This window comes from Podarcis cretensis (assembly GCF_951804945.1).
Source record: "Podarcis cretensis genome assembly, chromosome: 2".
NCBI lineage: Eukaryota > Metazoa > Chordata > Lepidosauria > Squamata > Lacertidae > Podarcis > Podarcis cretensis.
The window spans coordinates 90,855,751-90,876,821 of NC_137171.1; positions in this window are offsets into that span (position 1 = coordinate 90,855,751).

The following is a 21,071-nucleotide window of genomic DNA, read 5'->3' on the forward strand; positions in this document are numbered from 1 at the left end:
ACACAAGTGCATAGCTGAGCTGCTTGCTTTTTTATTGTATGTTAAATTGCCCTTTTGCTGTGATGTCCAGCAGCACGTTTTGGGAAAAGGACAGTACGTATTCCGGTGCTAAACAGACAATATCATAACTCTACTTCTGAGCTAGGAGGAAGAATATCTGTGGTAGAGCAGGTGATTTGCATGCAGAAAGTCTTATTTTAATCCTTGCATTACCAGGGTCTCAGGGCCAACACTTAGAGATGTTCCTACTCCTCTGTTTCCTGCAGTTCCAGTGATCTTGAGCAGGGCCGGCCCTCCATGAGGCAAGGTGAAGGAACTGCCTCAGGGAGCATGATCCGCAGAAGCAGCAGATCCAGCCTCCAAGGAATGGATCACCCACTGCTACGGTGGCAGCAACAGCAGTGGTATGCTCTTTGGAGGCTGGTTATACAGGGGCCTCTTTGCAAACAGGGGGCACTGCTGGTCTCTTTCCCCTTGTTCCCAGTGTAGGTCTTTATTTCCCCCCTGTTCCTGATGTAGATGTTCAATCAACCCTTCTTCTCTGGCAGGGAGAAGGCACCATTTTGTGGTTCACCTCAGGTGCCAAAATGGCTTGGGCTGGCCCTGAAACTTTGCATTTTAGAGTATGCTCCCACTAGCGCCATCTGATACTTCTGGTGAAATTCAAAAAAGAAGCTTCAGAGAAGCAATTTTTTCTGACTTGTGGAGGGTAGGTAGGTAGGTAGGCAGGCAGAGAGTTAAACTTCCCTCCCCCCCTCCCACCTCCATGGTCGAAAGGCTGTTCAGGCTCCTCCTCCTCCGCTGCTATTTACATAGCAAAAGCAAGATGTTTGCTGCCTTAATGCAATTAATCGTTCCAGTCTTATTTGGCCCCCAGGAAATTTTTAACATCCTTCTTCCATTCAAAGTAGGCAGAACTGATCCAGATGGACCAACTGCGTGATGCAGAGAAAAAAATATATATAGTAGCCTGCTTTGATTAATCTAGGGTTAATTAATTATTCTTCCTTGATTCCATTCAAGTCCTAACAGAGATTAAGATTCCCACTCTGTGACCCTTCTGAAGTGGTAAAACTGTGCAATCCTTTTTTAATTATAAGGTGGGACGCAGGTGGCGCTGTGGGTTAAAGCCTCAGCGCCTAGGACTTGCCGATCGAAAGGTCGGCGGTTCGAATCCCTGCGGCGGGGTGCGCTCCCGCTGCTCGGTCCCAGCGCCTGCCAACCTAGCAGTTCGAAAGCACCTCCGGGTGCAAGTAGATAAATAGGGACCGCTTACCAGCGGGAAGGTAAACGGCGTTTCCGTGTGCGGCTCTGGCTCTGGCCAGAGCAGCGATGTCACGCTGGCCACGTGACCCGGAAGTGTCTCCGGACAGCGCTGGCCCCTGGCCTCTTAAGTGAGATGGGCGCACAACCCCAGAGTCTGTCAAGACTGGCCCGTACGGGCAGGGGTACCTTTACCTTTATCTTTAATAACCAGAAGTAATTGATCTTGATTATGCAGTGGATCTGCATTGAATGAACACCTAGAATATGAAGGACTGAGTTCATCCTTAAAATGAATAAATTATTTTTTAGTAACCACTATGAATGAAAAGTTTTTAATGACATGGGTTAACTTTACATAGAAATTAAGTTTCCTGAGCACAATAATGATAGTGACATTGCTGATCCGTGTATCTGTGAATGCCAATTGCAGGGAATCACAAATGGGGAGAGAATGAATGAACAAAGAACCAGTGGCGTAGCATGGGTTGTCAGCACCCGGGGCAAGGCAAGTAATTTGCGCCCCCTAACCCTGGATTTGCGCCCCCTAACCCTATCCCTAACCCTAACCCCCAGATGTTGCGCCCGGTGCGGCCGGCCCCCCCTGCACCCCCCACGCTACGCCACTGCAAAGAACAGAAATGGGGAGAGGGCTGTTGCAGTCAGGTCCTGCTCTTGGGCTTTCCACAAGCATCTGGTTGGCCAATGTGAGAACAGGAGGCTGGACTAGATGGGTCATTGGCCCAATCCAACTCTTTATAGGCTCTTATCTACTGTAATGATGTGGGTGAATCAGGCTGTCCTTCAACTAGACTATGAAACGTACACTGGCTTTTGCAAGAACCAGGTGTGCTGGAGTTGGTGGGAGAGAGGACTGTTGCGACGGAAGGAGCCTCCACAACGAAAATCCTGGGAAGAACTTCATCGATCATTTTGCTTTACATTAGCAAGCCTCATTATTCCTGTTGTACTGATGGAGAATAATGATGATGGCAAAGCAAAGATTCCCAAGGATGCAGATGGGGGTAATTGAATTTAAGTTTTCTCATTCTCCATCCTGGGTAGTTTTCAGCCGACTCTGCCAAAGTCAAGAGAAACAGCTTTAGCATGCGGTGCAAAGTGATGTCAGCAGGTTCCTAGTTTCCCCAAGATGTGAGAAGTTCAGGAGATTGGCTAAGAGAGCACTGGAGACAGGCAGGGCAATGGAGGGAGTATAGGAAACTGACAAAGAGGAGCTACCAAACCCAAGGTTTTCCTGGGTTTGCATTGGCAGAGTAGATGTATTGGGGGGGGGGGGACATGTTCCCAGGTTTTTTCTTCCATCAGCCATGGGGCTTCCTCAGTGGCGTAGCGTGGGTTGTCAGCACCCAGGGCAAGGCAAGTAATTTGCGCCCCCTAACCCGTGGATTTGCCCTAACCCCAGATGTTGCGCCCGGTGCGGCCGGCCCCCCCTGCACCCCCCACGCTACGCCACTGGGCTTCCTCACTCCTTCACTGGTCCCAGTTGGGAGCGAAAATATATGTGCCAGATACTCAGCAGTCATAACAATGCCATCCTGCTCTCTGTAAGCGCGACCAAAGCAGCCACAGCTGCGGAATCCTATGACTTGACACATCAGAATCAACCCAGGTGGTCAAAGCTCCTAAAGCAGAGCTGCTCAGGTCTTTTACTGATCGCTGCTGAAATGAGTAAGTGGGCTTTAGCAAGTTCATGATCAGACATGTATTGTTGTTTAGTCTTTTAGTCATGTCCAACTCATCGTGACCCCATAGACCAGAGCACGCCAGGCACTTCTGTTCTCCACTGCCTCCCGCAGTTTGGTCAAACTCATGCTGGTAGCTTCGAGAACACTGTCCAACCATCTCGTCCTCTGTCGTCCCCTTCTCCTTGTGCCCTCCATCTTTCCCAATATCAGGCTCTTTTCCAGGGAGTCTTCTCTTCTCATGAGGTGGCTAAAGTATTGGAGCCTCAGCTTCACGATCTGTCCTTCCAGTGAGCAGACATGTATTACCTTGCTAAAGGATGGGGCCAATGAGCATTCACTGCTTCCCTTCATGTGATGCAGGCAGAACACCTGGATATGGCTTCAAAGTTCTATTATTCCCTTCTTCAGAATCGCACAGCTAGCATCTGTGGACCTCACACGTGAGCAGTTAAACGTGCAGGGAAATTAGAGGAAACAGCACCCCAAACTTTATATGTCCTGCCTGCTGCTGATTCAGAAGTTGTGTGGCAGCCTGCCTGGTCCACCTGTTTATTTCTCCCTTTATTCTCCCTCCTGATGCTTGTGATATGAACTCCCGACAACCCAGCGAAGCAATCTCAGCCATTTAGCTCGCTGTCAGAAGAAGTTCAAGGATTATTCATCTGCCCGCTTTTAACAACGTGGTCAGAAATCATAAAGGCACCACGAGAGTCGGTGAACGCTTTGAAGCTGTGACTCAGCTGCTCCAGAATCAACTCACATTTTGAATGTTTTCTGAGATGTACTGGACCTCAAATCTCAACAAGCTTGGGTGCATTTACAAGATCAGCATGCCACAAAACCAAACACACAGCAGTAGCTCTGCAGACGAGCCTGGGAAAGATGCTGCTTGGACCCTGGAGAGATGCTACCGGTCAATGTCACCAATACTGAGATAGATGGACCATGGTCTGCCTTGGTGTAAGGCAGTTTCCTATGTTGGTAGTTTCACCATATAAAATTGATTTTCTGAATTGGCAAATCTCTGAATTAAAGGAGTTCCAAAGCTGGGGTGTAAGAACTGAGGGACCTTCTGTCTTAACACATCTTTGTGTCATTAATGAGATCTGTTGGACTGAATGGAGATTTTCTGGCCCCAGCATATTGGTGAATCACTGCTACAGTTACCATAAGTGTCTTTCAGAGGTATAGCAAGATATTCATGGCACTGAGTACCTGTATTTATACAACAGGACTCAAATATATATATTTATATATATTTGTACAACAGGACTCAACAGGACCCTGATATATTCTGCAGATTTTATGGTATTGTGCAATTTATTTTAATTAATAATTACCCTGGGAAGCATTAGAGTTTATATTGGACCAGTGAATCCATAACCATAGGAAGCAGCAGGAAGCAGACTTGCTGGTCCCGCAAATGGTAAATCAAGCCCTGCTTTTGTTCTCTTCATTGAGAACAATATTTTTTGTTCCTCCACACCCTAGAATCTCAGTTCAAATGAACCCTGTAATTAATATTTATTAAAGGCTTGAGTTTCTGAGATTAGAGAATTAAGCAAGTGTCAAGGAGGGCTATCACTCAGCATCAAAATATAAGCAATCTCACACTGATTCTTCTTATTCAGATGTAAATATTGCTGAAATCAATGGGACTCACTGCCAGTGCTCCAGACACAGAAGCTAATGAATGAAACATAAAAGGCAAAAGGGACAGAAGACGGTTTGAAATTCTAAATGATTTTGATTGCTCCTAAATTTTAACAGTCAACATTGCTATACTTTTTACTCCATGGGGCAGGTTGATCATTAAAAAATACTCTCCTGGAACATTGTTTGCATCTGTCTGTCTTGGGAAACAATGGAAGAGTGTGTCTTGGGAGGCGGCAGCAGGTAAAGTCAAACCATTGGAGAGTTACAGTGCCTGCTGCGGCTGTAGTGACTGATACAGGAGAGACATGTTTTATTGCAGCTGGGGCAGATGAAGGTGCCCGGTTGTGCTGCTGCTGCTGCTGCTGCTGCTGCTGTACCATGGCATTTCTTCTCTCTGCATTCCTCCCAGAGGTCATATGCATTCAGCTTTACTTACTGCTGTTTTGAACATTGATTTAGGACTCTCAGAGTGCCAGAGTGCCATTCCTGCCCGGGGTGCTTATCTATTTGTACAAATGATTTGGAAAAAGGTTGCAGGATATTAAGGCGCTTATTGCTAGTTAAGCAATTGCATGGCTCCCTTGTGACATTATTTATTACCCCATTAATTTATCTGTAATGAGGATAAAGAAATGCATTCGTGTTTGTTCCATTCAGCACCACATTAAACTTTCATCCTCTGCCAGGCACTTTGCTAGCACACAGGGGTTTTTTTCTAAATGTAATATCAACTGGTGTGGAAATCAGTATTTGTATGCACCTTTCTCTATGCAAATCAACTGGTGAGAAGATTGATAAGTTTGCATAATGTGAAGGCTGATTTGACTGCCAAGATATATAAAAAAAAGCAGACATCCACATTCGCTCCAACCGTTTGAGAAGCTCCACTCATTAGTGTAATGTTATCTATGATTTTCTCTCTTGCCAAAAGGAAGCTCATCTTAAAGTTACATGGGCCTAAATCTTGGGGAGGTCAAGGCAGAAAGGATGATGGGATGAAAGCCACATCTGGACCTGGTATGCAAATCAAATGTTTACCGAAGACTTCACTGCTGTGCTTTGGTGAATAATTAGTTGTACTTTTGTCCTTTGGTTTCAGCAGACGAACTGGAACATCTTGGTGTCTTCATTCATTATTATCATCAAGCGTGAGAGATGAAAAGCAGGCGCTGGATCTTAGCCCAGAAGCAATGTGCACCTGTTCTTTCCTTGGATTTGTGTTCCACCTGCTTTCAAGTCTGTCCCATTTATGGTTTGAATTCACCGTTAATCAGATATTATCAGCACTCAATAGGCATTTCAACCAAGAATGAAAACATACAAATGAGAAAGGAAAATAGATAATTGGCTGATCTGGAGTGGCAGCGGGACCACCTTTCAAAAAATCTCGTTTGGCTTCAGCTTAGTACAACATTTTGTCAGGGGCTCCCGCTGTGATGTCCATGAATCTGGCTCCCTGCCTCTCCCTCTCCCTGCATGTACCCACCGTTTCAAAGACAGACCGAGGCTGGGAGTGAAGGCTCCTTGGCAGATGGGATGTGGATCAAAGAAAGCAGATAGGAGTTGGAAGAGTTAGCCTTCGATTGCTACTTCTCTACTCCACTCCACTTCTGGAAAGGGTTTCATTTATAAAAACAGTGTCAGGGCTCAATGCCATGTGTCTGAATGTGTGTTGGAGACTAGCGGAGTTCTGTGTTATTTCTGCATATTTACAAACATACAAGTTGAACATCCATGGAGGTAGATGGCATAACCCACCCACCCAGCCTATGCCAACCTGATGTTTGAGGCCAGATGTTTTGGGGTACAACGGCCACCATCCTCAGCCAGTAGAGCTGGGGCTGATGGGGGTTGTCCCCCAAAGCACCTGATTGGCACCAGGCAAGTGGAAGCTGGTTCAAGCACTCCAAAAGCAACTCCACTGCCCCACAACTGATCTCCAAAGAGAGGCAGCTCCCACCAAAGGTGCCTTCTGAATCCAGCCGCTTCTTTGTTATCTATCTCCAGGTCAATGAATAAAAGCCTGAAGCTTCTCATCTTGTGCTGCTCTTCACAGCCTAGGTTGTTCTTTGCTAGGAGGAGTGAGAAAAGGCTTGCTCCCTGTTGAGACTTCTGGATATTTCCTAGCCATTCAAAAAGCACCTACTGGACATTTAGCCAGCAGCTCCCCAACATAAAGAAGAGATGTCCAGGGCTGGCTGATTCCATTGACTTGTAACGTGCTTCCTGTAGTCTTTCCAGTGCCATTAATCCTTTTATTTCCACTCCCCACCCCAAACTTACAGAAGTATCATTGTTAATGAGATCCTGAGTTCGAGTTCCAGGGTAAGGATCATAGTAAAAAAAAACACCCATGAGCAGTAAACACCACATTATGAGGCTACCACTTTCAAACTTCAACAGTATTACTATTAACAGTTGCAGTTTTGCTGCCCCTCTGACTTTATATGCTTCATTCTTGTCACATATTTCCCCAGTGCTGCATTCCATCACAACACAGCATCTACAGACAGGGCCACACAGAGTGGTCAGGTAGTGTGGGTACTTAACCTTGTAGAAACCTGAAGGAAAGATAACTTATGAGTTGTGACCTAAGGAGGCTCATTAGAAGACGGCCATTTGTGTCCTTGGATGTGAGCAACAGATTCATCAGTGATAACTTCAGGAATGGGCCAGAAAAATGACTGGACTCCTGTCATGCATTTGTAGTATCCTGGGGTATATTCCCCTTGAAGAAAGTCAAGTGTTAAGACAGAGGAACAGATGGACGGTTTTCAGTTCTAATGAGGGAAGCTGGAAAAATGGAGGCAGGTTGTTGTGCCTCAAACTGACAAGTGTAAAATATTTAAAATAATTTCTGCCCCACTCTTCATGGCTAAGGAGGTGTGAGTGGCAGACAGCGGAAGAGTAAGAACAGCATAAAAATATAAATGAAATATAGTAAACAGTAAAATCCATGACATTTCTGCTTCTTGGTGTGCAATCAAGATCAGATCCACATGTCTTATTACAAAGGTTCCGTCACTGAGCCAAGTTCAGCAAGATGGCCATTTGCCTCCCTTCAATGGTATCAAACGTGCTGTTACAGTTTTCAAACTAGCTGATAAGATGGTGGGCACAGAAGCAGCTGGAACAGAAAGACTTACCTGCCATACACTCCAGTCATGCTTTTGCTCCCCATCCAGCTACAAAACCAAGAGAGGAGGGAGACACTTGGGCAGAGTGAACAGGGAGCTAGATACATCCAAGGCATGATGGATCCTGGGGTGTCAGCACAGCTCACTGAAAACCAAGGGACAATGGAGTGTTCCAGATTCCTGCGCCTGCCCCCTCAGGTGCACTTTCAGTCAGCATGAGGATGCACTTTGAGGTTGTTGTGTTGTTCTTTGTTTGTACCAGACACCAGTCAATCCTAGCAGTGGACGATCAATCGCAGTGGGGAAAGTGAGTCATGGGTAGGATCTTTGTATACTATGAGAAGTGATGGAGGATGTTGGGCATGGAGAAATGGACCTGATCTGATTCCTCACCGAGCAAGGCCCACTGCTGTAAAAGGTAAGGGTTCTCACTGAGAAACAGGATCACCTACTGGACACAGAACAGCAGTTGCAGCAACTTGCAAGAGAAAGAGCTAGGTGGCAAGGGCATCCTCTCCACCATCTCTTTCCATCTTCTGTCAGGTGACAGGAATGCAGCAAGAGGCATCTCACGAAGCCTGTTCTTAGGGAATCAATGAGCTGCCTGAAAAGTCTTTTACTCTCTCTCTCTCTGCCGGATTTACGTATAAGCTAAACAAGCTATAGTTCAGAGTGGGGCTCCCAAAATTGTTTGAAGAAAAACAACAACAGGATGTACATTTCCTAAATATAATACAATTACTTTGATAAAATACATATTTTGTTATGTGCAAATGGCTTTAGATACCTGTTAGGTCCATAAATGACCATATAGCATATATTCAATACAAAAAACAGCGACAATTTGTTGTTGACAAAGGACAGCTGGCCATATAAAGGGCCCCATTGCCTTCAGTAACTTAGGGCATGTGTGTGCATGTTCACTTGGTGATTCAGATGTTTGACAATTGGACATGTCTGGAACAGTGTACTCACTGCAATTTTATAGTTCAAAAAGAGGCCAAAGACAGTGCTCAAATGTAAAGTGGCTCTTTAGTGATTCTGCCATGGAAAAGGACACTTTAATTGTACTTCTTTGTTGCTTGTTGACATTTTACTATAATCATTTGTAGTCTAAGGGCTAAATTGGCCAAGATCTCAAAAAAGGGACCCATCTGGAGGAAAGATTTGTGTGTGTGCATGCTGACTCAGTGTACAAGCAGAAATATTTTGACTGTGCTTGTTTAATGTTTTTCCTAATTTAAATCTAAATTTGTTTATCCTGTTGAAGAAACGCGAATTTAACCTTTAAAAATATTTGCTAGATTTTGAGATCAGCCAAAAAGTACTAGCCCTTGGCCAAGGCTGGATTGCTTCTTGATAGGACAATCCTTAGTGCTTTTGTCATAGGCCATTCATAACAATCTACAAAGTGCAGGGAGTCCTGTGCAAGCCACACTGAATACAGTGAGACCTACTTATGAGTAAACTGGTGCAGGAAATTTACGAAGAGACGCGTTGTAAGTGGCACTTGAAATACGAAAGCTAAGATATAGGCTGGATTTTTTTGTGGTGGAGGGCTGAGGACAGCATGAATTCTGTGTGTGTTCATTTGTGCATATCACCGGGCTTTATGGGATAGCTCACTTGGAAGAGCATGAGACTCTTAATCTCATTGCTGCTGCTCTGCAAAATGCTTTCCTGCATTCCCATTCCCCTATGCTGTACAGGCCTTCCAGCATGCCTGCTATGAAACCTAGCATGGATGATGCTGCTAAAGCTGTGTTTTAGTTTGGGAGTAATTCCTTTCCACCTAGAACTCTAGGTTTTATCTGGAGAGAGCAGTGTTGCTGTCCCTGAGGTAGAATGGAAGGACCCTGCCAAAGGTGCTCAACAGAAAATCTTCCCTACCGCTGCCAGGCCAAACAGTAGTAAACAGAGTTGAGCAGGCAACAAAATTGGGGAGGCAGTGGGGTGCTCTTTTGTAAAAAGAGGACATCTAGACTTCAAGCAGAATTATGTGACCACACAAGATTGGGGGGGGGGAGAGAGAGAGAGAGAGAGAGAGAAGGGCTACTTTTATCAGCTCTGTGGAAATATCTAAGGCAGCTTCCAAATCACAATGTCGCCAAAGTGAACATTAGCTGTTTGGGTCTTCCATTAGGAAACCTTGAGGTTTTCAGGCAATTATTGGCTCCAAGGATTCAATTCTCCTCTTGCTACTGAATTTCTAGATTCCACTACGATTAAATGTTCAACATCATGAGGAACTGCCAAAAGCAGCATGAATCTAATAACTAGAAACAGAGGTAAAACAAGAACTGAATTAGTAAGGGATTGTGGTTGTGGAAGGCCTGTCTTTACTGCATGCTCCAGTACTATGTTTTTTTTTTTTTCTTCTCCTTTCCATCACTAAATAATATCACTAAACACTAATGAGCATTTCCCTTGCTTATCTTTAGACTTTTATAGTGTTTGATTGTGTGCTCTGATATTCAGGCACTGTTCAATATCTATTAGTTAATAAAATCTTGCTCACTAGAGCACAGGTGAAGAAACTGTGGCCCCCCAGCTGCTTTTGAAGTAAGTCTTTCATCATCTGATTCCCATATGGGACCACTGCATATTCCTGGATTTGCAGGAGATTGGACTAGATGATCCGCAGGTTCCCTTCTAACTCTACAATTCTATGATTCTATGATCCCAGATCTTTGGCCATGTTGGAGTTGGAGCTCAACAACACTGAGGAAGGGGCAGGCCACAGATTCTCCATTCACTTGAGTTTTATTGTGAGGTAAACCACCCAAAGTTAAAACTCTCATGGCAGGATTTTTACATCAGAAAATTTAACTTAGTCTTTAGTTATGTCTGAAGAGTATGTGCCCTATTAATCATCAAGTCTGGATTTGTCTTTGTTAGGTAGGCAGACATTTTTACCACACATGGGAAGTATATCTGCCTTCATTCGTAAGTTTGGTGGGGTTGTTTCCACAAACATTCTCTGCACCGAACACAAATACCTAAGTGTGTCACATCTGAGGTGAAGACAGGCCTACTTTCTAAGTATGGTCAAAATAGGTCACTCATCATCCTAATTTTAAGCAGCGGATTAAACAGAATAGAGATACCCGTTGGGCAAGTGACAGCAATGGTGTGAAGCTCACCACACAGTAAGCTGGCAAAGAAATAAGAAGCATTTTATCAAGCTTCTAAAGTTGATCCAAAATTGGTGAATCAAGAGAGAGAATGGAACCACCACCACCACCACCATCGTCATCTATTTGTACCCCACCCATCTGACTGGGTTGCTCCACCCACTCTGGGCGGCTTCCAGCATAAATAAAAACACAGTAAAACATTAAACCTTAAAAAGCTTCCCTAAACAGGGCTGCCTTCAGATGTCTTCTAAAAGTCAGATAGCTGTTTATTTCCTTGACATCTGGCGGGAGGGCGTTCCACAAGGCAAGGCCCTCTGCCTGGTTCCCTCTAACCTCACTTCTTGCAGTGAGGGAACCGCCAGAAGGCCCTCGGAGCTGGACCTCAGTGTCCGGGCTGAACAATGGGGGTGGAGACGCTCCTTCAGGTATACTGGGTAGAGGCCTTTTAGGGCTTTAAAGATCAGTACCAACACTTTGAATTGTGCTCAGAAACATACTGGGAGCCAATGTAAGTCTTTCAGGACTGGTGTTATATGGTTTCGGCAGCTGCTCTCGGTTTAGCAGCCACCTTCTGGATTAATTGTAGTTTTCCGAGTCACCTTCAAATGTAGCCCCATGTAGAGTGCATTGCAGTAATCCAAGTGGGACATAACCAGTGCATGTACCATTATTCTCACCACTTTGCGGGAGATACAAGACAATGTTTGTATGAACACTCTGTAGTTAAACCAACACTGCTGCAAAGTGGCTACTTGATCAATGGCTGCATGTATTTCATTCAGTGTTTTGATGGAATATTTTTAATGGGTTAATTTTCCTTTACAAAGAAGAAAGGAGCTTGGGCCTTATAATATTCAGGCTGTGAGAAAGGAAACTCCCTCAGTCATTCTCTCCCCTCCAACAAAGCCTGACTTCAGATTTCATAAATATTATGCTTATTACAGACTAGCATTTCAGCTAATCATATTACCGAAGGCTCTGAAACATGATATGCCTGCAGAAAAATGATTAATAACTAGCAGACTTCAGTCAGTGAAAAAGAGGGTGCTAATTTGCAGTGGGAAGGGGATATAAAAACAGCTTTTGGCTCCTAAAATCAGGTCACTCTTGCTGGGGCAGATCAATTTCTAGGAAACTACATGTGAATAAAAGATAATAATCCTTGAAACAGAATATGCACTGATGGAGATTCATTCTGACCACATTATTCTGTAAGTGGTGAAGATGAGCCAGAGATGAAATGGTGTGCATGACTGTGGAAGAATAAATCTAGTGTTTCTTGAGGGAGGGGGGAAGGCTGCAATCTGTTGAAAGCCTCAGCTCCAAAGCAGCTTCATGAGACTTCCATTTAATTCTGCCCCTCCCTCTGTGATTGGTTACTTTCCCCACCCCTTGCTCAGGTATAAACCCCCTTTTCCTGCTGGCAGACATGCATTAAAATGCCTCCTGTCCTTTGTCTGTTAGCCCATAGACTCATTTACTGACATGGCTTAAGTTGTTGCCCTGTTAGGGAAAACTTGGGAATGTCTAGCCAGGCACCAGAATCTGCCAGAGGTACTAACCGGTTGGTCTGGCTCCTAAGGTTAGTCATTGACTACTGTGTGGTTATCTATTATGTGGCACTATCATATATTCTAGAACTTAGGAACATAGAAAGCTGCCTTATGCTTAGACCATTGATCCATCCAGGTCCGTATTGCTTGCACTGACTGGCAGTCATCACTCTCTGGGATTCTAGAAAGGGAATATTTCCTAGCCCAACTAAAACTTCTGCCGGCTTTCACGAACTGCTGAAAAATGCCTCTAGGTTTCATGATTCCCCATCTCAGCCATCGTTGTGAAAATATTTGTATAGTAATTTAAGTTGCCCTCAGCGATGTTATCACATAGCCAAAATGTGGCTAGCTATACAATTTTGGGGGCATCATGCTATTTACAATGGGATCCCTGATTGGCTGGAATCACTTATGGGGGGGGAGGGGGGATGGAGCTGAATCATCAGCAAACAACCAGAGGAAACAATAGCGTTGCTGAGCAACACAGAAAAAAAGGAGGAATATTCATACTGCCTAAATGGATTTACAGGAGAAATTCCCAACCAAGAAAGCTGTTCATTTTGACCTGAAAACCAAGGCCTTGACTAACTGTGAATGCAGCAAGAGTGGAACTGGCCAGGGCAACTCTTGCCCTCAAGAGCAGAGACCAACATGGTAGTGCTTCCTTCCTATTCATTCACAAATCAGACAGATTCCTGTGTGATTTGAAATGGGCTAGACTAATGCTATTAGAATGACCTTTCATGTCAGCAATAAAAAAACCATTTTTCTTGAAGGAGATGAAAAATAAATTAATGGATGTGGCAGCAATTTGAAGGAGACGCGCATTCTTCAAATTACATCAGTCTTCGCTGGAAACATATGATGGGATCACTGAGATTGTCCTGTCAAGAGTGTTTATCCCTTGCTGGCTGGGATAAATTTGTGTCTGGAGAAGGCAAAATTGCTTTGATTCAGAATGTTCTTAAGGCTGTGCTGCCAGCCATTCAGTGGGTCTACTCTACTTATTCTGTGGGTGGTTCATTTCCCCCACCTTCAAGTCTCTTCTGACCCAAGTGCTGTGGCGTGAGCCTTTCCTGATGGAATCGTAAAACTAAAACCCTTTGCATCTGGAGAGCTTACAGGTCATAATGTGTTCTGGAGGATTAGCCAAGACATCCAAGCCAGATTCATATTGGCCGGATAATTCTATTTTTCTTTCCAAGTTTCTCCAAATGTGTTCATCTCCATTCAGTAATTTCTAACTAGTTCCTCCACAGTGTGACCTACAAAGTTTGCACCCTTAAAAATGATACTGTGCACTTATTAACCACAACATAATAATATCATTTTGGTGTACACAAATATTATACAGATTAAAACCCAATTTATTAGCCATCAGTCAATCCAGGCATTTTAATAAGTAAAAATGTGGGGCACCCCTCAGAATGTGAGGCACTTGAGAGTAAAAGCTTGAATATAAGATGTAATTGGGCTACCCCACAGTTCTTGGCTTTTTACTGTAATTTGCTGTAGGTTCCCCAAAGTCTGTTTATATGACTTCTGGTTGCCAGAGGTTTGGCCAGTAGGGGCTTATTTTAATATGAGAGACAGAGTATGGGACAGACAAGGGAGACATGGTTTCAAGCCCTGAAAAGCTTAACACAGGCCATTCAACTATCAGCTCACGAGATAGTTGTAAGGATAAAAAAGCACTCTGAGCTTGAAGAAGAGTATGGTTATTTTTAAAATGTATCTACGGTACTTGAGATACTGATCCGATTGTTTTAACTATTTTAATTGTCATGCTTTTTATCTGGCTTAGTTTTTATTATATATTTCAATTAAGGATGCTTTAATGTCCCAATAATGCTTTAATGTCCTGGGACGCAGGTGGCGCTGTGGGTTAAAGCCTCAGCGCCTAGGACTTGCCGATCGAAAGGTCGGCGGTTCGAATCCCTGCGGCGGGGTGCGCTCCCGCTGCTCGGTCCCAGCGCCTGCCAACCTAGCAGTTCGAAAGCACCTCCGGGTGCAAGTAGATAAATAGGGACCGCTTACCAGCGGGAAGGTAAACGGCGTTTCCGTGTGCGGCTCTGGCTCGCCAGAGCAGCGATGTCACGCTGGCCACGTGACCCGGAAGTGTCTCCGGACAGCGCTGGCCCCTGGCCTCTTAAGTGAGATGGGCGCACAACCCCAGAGTCTGTCAAGACTGGCCCGTACGGGCAGGGGTACCTTTACCTTTAATGTCCCAATGGAATTGTTACTGTGTATTTTAACTATGTATGTATTGATTTTATAGTTGTAAACTGCTAGGAAGCCATGTAAGCAGTAAGTAAGTAAGTAAGTAAGTAAGTAAGTAAGTAAGTGAGTAAGTGGGATGCGGGTGGCGCTGTGGGTTAAACCACAGAGCCTGGGACTCGCGGATCAGAAGGTTGGTGGTTCAAATCCTTGGGACGGGGTGAGCTCCCGTTGCTCGGTCCCTGCTCCTGCCAACCTAGCAGTTCGAAAGAACATCAAAGTGCAAGTAGATAAATAGGTACCACTCCAGCAGGAAGGTAAACGGCGTTTCCGTGCGCTGCTCTGGTTTGCCAGAAGCGGCTTAGTCATGCTGGCCACATGACTCGGAAGCTGTATGCCGGCTCCCTCGGCCAGTAAAGCGAGATGTGCGCCGCAACCCCAGACTCGGCCACGACTGGACCTAACGGTCAGGGGTCCCTTTACCTTTACCTTAAGTAAGTAAGTGAATGAATGAATGAATTTTATATCCTACCATTCTCCCAAGAAGCTCAGAGGAGGATTTGGGCTGCAATGACCCCCATGGAGTTAGCACCCCACACAGGGACTTTTCTCCTTGTTGTTGTTTCCCATATTTCAGGGCCGAAGCAAATCCCACAGTAAGCTCCCATGGGGAGCCCTGGATCAAGTGGAGCACTAAAGCCACTGGGCCAGAACACTAACTCTGGGAGCAGGCTGCAGGATCAGGAATAGAGACAATTTGACTCCCCAGGCATTTGTTTGGGCTTCCTCCAGTTTGCAGTTTCGTTTGCAAATCTCCCAACTGTTTCCATGTACATTTTTCATTTTTTTGGGTCAAGCTGGAACAATCTGGATGATGTCAGTGGAACTTCTTTAGCGTCAAGGCAGAAAGCAAGGATATCATTTTGCTTTCTGGATGTGGATACTCAAAGCCCATCAGTGTTTTAGGCTTCCAAATATGGATACAATTCCAGGTTCCCTTGACAGCTGTTTGTTTCCTTAACCATTAATAATGGCACTAAAGCAAGAGAGAACTAATAAAACACTGAACATCAGCATTTTTGAAATCTCTTAACCTGAGGTCGCATTTATAGTGCTGCTAATTACATATAAGTTTTAATGGTTATGTTTCTTACATTTGAATACCTCCAGTTTTTCCTGCCTCGTGTGGTCTTCTCTTACATCATTCAGTGGTTTGGGAACATGAGTTTCAGAAACCTGATGAATGAATAATGTTAGGAATAATATTGCAAGTGCTATTAGTGAAAATGAAGATGGGAAGTGGGCATGTTGAGGCAAGGAATACTGCACATCTAGCACAATATATTTTTTCCACCAGCTGGATTAATTGCTAAAGTTGGATTTGGTACTGGCCTTGTCTCTATAATAATATCTAAGAGTACTACAGTGGTACCTCAGGTTAAGTAATTAATTCCGGAGGTCAGAACTTAACCTGAAACTGTTCTTAACCTGAAGCACCACTTTAGCTAATGGGGCCTCCTGCTGCCGCCGCGCTGCCAGAGCACGATTTCTGTTCTCATCCTGAAGCACAGTTCTTAACCTGAAGCACTATTTCTGGGTTAGCGGAGTCTGTAACCTGAAGCGTATGTAACCTGAAGTGTATGTAACCCGAGGTACCACTGTACTGACCAAATGCAAAGCATAATCATCATGCAAGTTTCCTTGCCCTTGCCCTGTCATTAGTAAGTACTCCAAGACTGGCTGAATTCAGATGTAGTGCTAAACCATGGTTTACAAGGATGAGTCTTAGTAAGCCTTGGTCTCATACACTTTCCTCTCCAATTTCCTCCTTTGGCATGTCTGCGAAGAGGAGATGAAAATCCTCTTTCTGTTTTAAATAAACCACAGTTTAGTGTGGCGTCTTCAGAACCCAGGCACTGTAGGCAATACTGGACTACCGTGACCCAGTATGTGCAAACTATGTTTACACAGAAAGGGCTTCCTGCCCTTGCTTACTCCTAAACATAGGGATTCCTCTACCCTCAAGCAAATGCCATCCACAGAGCAGGGATTTTCCTCATGATCACAGTGTGGGAGGTAGGATTTAAATTCCCCTCCACAGCTGTTGTAATCCAGATAAGTATCAGCCTCTTCAGCTGCTCCTTGCAGCTTCTAGAACCTGCACATTAAATACAAAGATTCATTTAATGTCATGTCTAGTTTGCCCCTGCAAACCCCAAGGTATCCAGAACACATTTACCCAATGGTCCTTTTTCTTCTTCTGGACAAACCCACACTGCTGGCTTAATGTGGAACCAAGGTCTACTACTGTCTTGGATAGTAAGGCTCATAACTAGTATACATGTATGATAGAATCAGTGCCGGATTTATGTATAAGCTAAACAAGCTATAGCTTAGGGCCCTACTCTCTTGCCCCCCCCCAAATCCACAATTAATATACTTCTTAATTGGACAGTGTTCTTGAAGCTACAAACATGAGTCTGACCAAACTGCGGGAGGCAGTGGAAGACAGGAGTGCCTGGCGTGCTCTGGTCCATGGAGTCACGAAGATTCGGACACGACTAAACGACTAAACAACAACATACTTCTTAATTATATTTCAATTCAACAATTACTTAGATAAAATACATATTTTGTTATGTGCAAATGGCTTTAGATACCTATTAGGTCCATAAATGACCATATAGCATATATTCAACACAAAAATCGGCAAGGATTTGTTGTTGACAAAGGTCAGCTGGACATATAAAGGGCCCCATTACCTTCAGTAGCTATGGGCAGGGGTCAGCAACCTTTTTCAGCTGTGGGCTCCCTCAGACCATGTGGGGGGGCCAGACTATATTTTGAAGGGTGGCGCTGTGGGTAAAACCTCAGCGCCTAGGACTTGCCGATCGCATGGTCGGCAGTTCGAATCCCCACGGCGGGGTGAGCTCCCGTCATTCGGTCCCAGCTCCTGCCCACCTAGCAGTTCGAAAGCACCCTTAAGTGCAAGTAGATAAATAGGTACTGCAAGTAGATAAATAGGTACCGTTTCCGTGTGCTGCTCTGGTGCCGGTTCGCCGGAGCAGCTTCATCACGCTGGCCATGTGACCCAGAAGTGTCTGCGGACAGCGCTGGCTCCCGGCCTCTAGAGTGAGATGAGCGCACAACCCTAGAGTCTGTCAAGACTGGCCCGTACGGGCAGGGGTACCTTTACCTATGCTCCACAAATAACCCAGAGATGCATTTTAAATAAAAGGACACATTCTACTCATGTACAGCAAAAGCACACTGATTCCCGGACCATCCGCGGGCTGGATTGAGAAGGTGATTGGGCTGCATCCGGCCCCTGGGCCTTAGGTTGCTTACCCTGGCTTAGGGCCTCAGCAAACCTAAATCCGGCCCAGGATAGAACCACTCTTCCCTGCTTCCTTTTCTGTGGTTGACTTTGCTCCTTAATAGCTAAATCACTGACCATGGTAATGCATACATAACATGGCTTGAGGGTAAAGCTGTTAAGGGAAGACAAGACAGAAAATTGCCGTGTTGGCAGGTATTAAGGCATCCTAAGGAAATGCTGAGAGTGAGAAGCAGTCAGCTGAAACATCCACTTCCATAACTGAAAATATTATTCACTGCATGACTAATGTGCTTTCCCAGTGGAGGGAAGCTGCTTTATTCCGAAACAGATCAGTACAGTCTACACAGATTGGCAGCAGCTAATTTAGGTGGAAGTCTTTCCCAACCCTCCAAAGAAATGCCAGAGATGGAAACTGGCACATTTTGCATTTAAAGTACAGAAGCCACCACTAAGTTAAAACCTTTCTCTGTGAAATTGTTCAACACTTTAGGTGCTTTAGAACCTTAATGATATTGTGCAGAACTTTGCCAAATGTTGTTTCTTGGCTTCTCACAGCCTGAAGCAATGATGATGCTGTTGAGACTAATGGTCAATTTTATGCAAACATTTCATTTTGCTAAGATGTAGGAGAAAAAGAGATGTACTGAGGGTGGGGGAAGAGACAGAGGCTGTAAAAGTTCAGGATGTGAATCAGCTTGCTGATTTATAATCTTGATTTTTTTTTTTACAGAAGTTTAATCTGTGTCGCATGGCTATTCGCATAAGAGCTGGGAATATCTTGACTTGTTTGAAGCAGCTGTTAGTTTACAGATTTTCCCAAGTACTATAGGAATATGGACGGATAATAATCAAATGCATTTGCATTAATTTTCCCTTTGCTGATAAGAAAACCTTCTCTGTTAAGCCCCAGAGCAAAAGAGCCGCGTTTTGCATATATCTATGAATGAAAAAGGCTGTCAAAAACTGAACTGGATATAACCAGCTCAAATAAACGGCAGGCTGGGGCTTTTTCAGTAAAAGGCCTGAAGGACCTGTCATCACACTGATTTGGGAGCAAATCTACCGGTTTTCAGATGCTACAGCTAGATGCCTTTGAAAGAAAAAATACTAGTCATTTAATATTATCGTTGGCCAAAAGAGAAGAAAGAAAGAAAGATAAGCAGGTGCTGACATCAGGAAAATCCTAGTTTTTCATCTCAGTTTTTATCACCATCTAGGATCAGGACTAAGGAGAACTAATGAAGAACGGCTTATCTGTGCATGAAAATGATTATTTGAGATAAGAGGGGCGCACCATCAAAGAACAATTATTGTTCGTCTTTTCAAAGAAAAAAAAAGGGGGAGTGACTTAATAAGCAACCTAGTGATGGAACAGATTACAGTTAAGAAAGGGTTTGGGTGGATGCGAGGTATAAACAAAAGTATGTTTGGATTCCATTGTTAAAAGGGGAGAATAGTTCACCAAGTTGAGCTATATTGCATCAGCAGGTTCCCATGAAATATACCAAACTTTTCCTTTCCTTTTAAAAAACTGATCCTATAAAATACTTTTGTTTTTGTGGTTTGGCAGAAAAATACGTTCTAGGGAAGGAACTAACTCTGCCACCTGTCTTAAGGCGCTCTTCAGACTATCCAGAGGAAGGCAGCCCTGTAACTCGAGGTCATAGAAATCTATAACTCCTGTGCATTCTAGCTGACAGCAACTCATACTCTTGGCTGATCTAGAGCAGATTTCAGGCTCAGTGATTTTGCTTTGCTTTGTACAAGAACCCAGTAATAACACATATGGTAGGGCAACAACAAGTTTATATTTCAGGTTGAAAGTACTGTTGCACTATGGAATCATCTTAGTAAATACAAAGAAAAGTTCCTCATCCACAAGGCGGGTGCGCTCTGCACATGCTCGTGACCTGTATTTATGATGCTCATAAGGAGCTATAGTTCACAATATTTCTGGAAGTGGCTTTATGTTGTGTGAAGGCTCAAATATAATGCAGAAGTTAATAAGGCAGGAGAGCCTTTAAATACCACAGTTGTCCTTTATAGCTACATAATGTGTCCAGACAAAGGGCGGATCTACACTCATGGTTTTTAATGTTAAGGTCGGGTTAAGGAATGGTTTTCATAACATAGATGGATGCATGACATCTAACTTTTAAAGTTCATAATGCCTTATTAAAATGTGACACCAGAGAGCGCTACAGAGCAACTAGCAATAGGGAGACAGTGTTTTGATGGAGAAAACAATGGTAATAACGTTCTAATAACGTTAAACAGGTCAGTGTAGATCCAGCCAAAGCTTCACTTCTGAGCCACTGTATTATGCAAATGCAGAAGTACAAAAGACCCCCAAAGCACTAGCATTGGACCACAGAACCCCTTGGCATACAGAATAGCACCCCCTGCCTTTGTGGTGCTACCTGAAGAAAGTCAATTCATGTTTTTGGATTGCAATGCTAGGCCTAGTGGGAATCCTTTCCTTTAATTCCGAAACGCAGCAGCAAGTTACTATATTTCTCCCACCCCCAGTCAAAAAATAAATAAGGTACCTATGGAAATATTGAAAATGGAACTTAGTGTAGCTCATTTTAACAGGGGTTAAAAGTGAGCTTAGTAGAACAACAACAGGAACAGCATTATAAAGAAGCTAACTCTAGAGACAAAAATAAATGCAGGACATGAACCTCAGCTAAGGTTTTCTAATTAGAATCGGAAGCTCATGCAAAAACATTTATATAAGAAGCATTTGGGTGGCCTTCACTTCCAATTCATTTCAGTGAAGAATGATTAACAGTGCTAAAAGGCAACACGGGCACCTGTAGTTCAACAGAGGAGGTAAAAGCAACAGATTTAGGGTAAGAAAATTATCTGTCCCGCAGCCGCCAACACTGCTTTTCTTATTAAGCTTGTAAACTGGGAGGTTGGAAAAATGACAAAACCAAGTGGGGGCAGGCTTAGGAAAAAAGCTAAAATAAATACCTTTAGAAGGTATTTGAATATCATAATTCAGCGTGCCAACTTTTGTATTTTTACAAAAATTAATATAGGAAAGACATTAT